This window comes from Myotis davidii, unplaced genomic scaffold (genome assembly GCF_000327345.1).
Source record: "Myotis davidii unplaced genomic scaffold, ASM32734v1 scaffold665, whole genome shotgun sequence".
Taxonomy (NCBI): Eukaryota; Metazoa; Chordata; class Mammalia; order Chiroptera; family Vespertilionidae; genus Myotis; species Myotis davidii.
Genome location: NW_006296410.1, coordinates 420,413 through 422,846, shown reverse-complemented (window position 1 = coordinate 422,846; position 2,434 = coordinate 420,413).

The following is a 2,434-nucleotide window of genomic DNA, read 5'->3' as shown; positions in this document are numbered from 1 at the left end:
CGGCACTAACCTGGGTTCTATCCACAGGGGGAAGCACGGGTTTGTGGAGTGGGAGGCAGTGTGTGCGCACGGGCACGCGTAGGCAGCAGGATGCATGTGTGTGGCTGTGTGCGGTTGTACTGTGTGTGTGTGTGTGTGTGTGTGCGCGCGCGCAGTTGTATCTGTGTGTGTGGTTGTGTGTGTGTGGTTGTGTGTGTGGCTGTATGTGTGTGGGGTTGTGTGTGGTTGTATGTGTGTGGGGTTGTGTGTGGTTGTGTGTGTGGTGTGTGTGTGTGGTTGTATCTGTGTGTGTGGTATCTGTGTGTGTGGTATCTGTGTGTGTGGTATCTGTGTGTGTGGTATCTGTGTGTGTGGTATCTGTGTGTGTGGTATCTGTGTGTGTGGTATCTGTGTGTGTGGTATCTGTGTGTGTGGTATCTGTGTGTGTGGTATCTGTGTGTGTGGTATCTGTGTGTGTGGTATCTGTGTGTGTGGTATCTGTGTGTGTGGTATCTGTGTGTGTGGTATCTGTGTGTGTGGTATCTGTGTGTGTGGTATCTGTGTGTGTGGTATCTGTGTGTGTGGTATCTGTGTGTGTGGTATCTGTGTGTGTGGTATCTGTGTGTGTGGTATCTGTGTGTGTGGTATCTGTGTGTGTGGTATCTGTGTGTGTGGTATCTGTGTGTGTGGTATCTGTGTGTGTGGTATCTGTGTGTGTGGTATCTGTGTGTGTGGTATCTGTGTGTGTGGTATCTGTGTGTGTGGTATCTGTGTGTGTGGTATCTGTGTGTGTGGTATCTATGTGTGTGTGTATGTGTGGTTGTATCTGTATGTGTGCTTGTGTCTGTGTGTGGCTGTATGTGTGTGGGGTTGTGCGTGTGTGTGGTTGCGTGTGTGGTTGTGTGTGGGTGGGTGTGTGTGTGTGTGCGCGCGCGCAGTTGTATCTGTGCGGATATATCTGTGAATGTGTGTATGGTTCTATCTCTGTGTGTGTGTGGTTGTATCTGTGTGTGTGCTTGTGTCTGTGTGTGGCTGTATCTGTGAGAGAGTGTGTGTGTGGTTGTATCTGTGTGTGTGGTATCTATGTGTGTGTGTATGTGTGGTTGTATCTGTGTGTGTGTGTGTGGTTGTGTGTGGTTGTGTGTGGTTGTGTGTGTGTGTGGTTGTGTGTGGCTGTATGTGTGTGGTTGTGTGTGTGGTTGTGTGTGTGGCTGTATGTGTGTGTGGCTGTGTGTGGTTGTGTGTGGTTGTGTGTGGTTGTGTGTGTGTGTGGTTGTGTGTGGCTGTATGTGTGTGGTTGTGTGTGTGGTTGTGTGTGTGGCTGTATGTGTGTGTGGCTGTGTGTGGTTGTGTGTGGTTGTGTGTGGTTGTGTGTGTGTGTGGTTGTGTGTGGCTGTATGTGTGTGGTTGTGTGTGTGGTTGTGTGTGTGGCTGTATGTGTGTGTGGCTGTGTGTGGTTGTGTGTGGTTGTGTGTGGTTGTGTGTGTGTGTGGTTGTGTGTGGCTGTATGTGTGTGGTTGTGTGTGTGGTTGTGTGTGTGGCTGTATGTGTGTGTGGCTGTGTGTGGTTGTGTGTGGTTGTGTGTGGTTGTGTGTGTGTGTGGTTGTGTGTGGCTGTATGTGTGTGGTTGTGTGTGTGGTTGTGTGTGTGGCTGTATGTGTGTGTGGCTGTGTGTGGTTGTGTGTGGTTGTGTGTGGTTGTGTGTGTGTGTGGTTGTGTGTGGCTGTATGTGTGTGGTTGTGTGTGTGGTTGTGTGTGTGGCTGTATGTGTGTGTGGCTGTGTGTGGTTGTGTGTGGTTGTGTGTGGTTGTGTGTGTGTGTGGTTGTGTGTGGCTGTATGTGTGTGGTTGTGTGTGTGGTTGTGTGTGTGGCTGTATGTGTGTGTGGCTGTGTGTGGTTGTGTGTGGTTGTGTGTGGTTGTGTGTGTGTGTGGTTGTGTGTGGCTGTATGTGTGTGGTTGTGTGTGTGGTTGTGTGTGTGGCTGTATGTGTGTGTGGCTGTGTGTGGTTGTGTGTGGTTGTGTGTGGTTGTGTGTGTGTGTGGTTGTGTGTGGCTGTATGTGTGTGGTTGTGTGTGTGGTTGTGTGTGTGGCTGTATGTGTGTGTGGCTGTGTGTGGTTGTGTGTGGTTGTGTGTGGTTGTGTGTGTGTGTGGTTGTGTGTGGCTGTATGTGTGTGGTTGTGTGTGTGGTTGTGTGTGTGGCTGTATGTGTGTGTGGCTGTGTGTGGTTGTGTGTGGTTGTGTGTGGTTGTGTGTGTGTGTGGTTGTGTGTGGCTGTATGTGTGTGTGGTTGTGTTTGTGGTTGTATCTGTGTGTGGGTGTGTGTGGTTGTATCTGTGTGGGTGTGTGCGGTTGTATCTGTGTGCTATTGTGTGTGTGTGTGCAGTTGTACTGTGTGTGTGTGCGGTTGTACAGTGTGTGTGTGCAGTTGTACTGTGTGTGTGTGTGGGGTTATA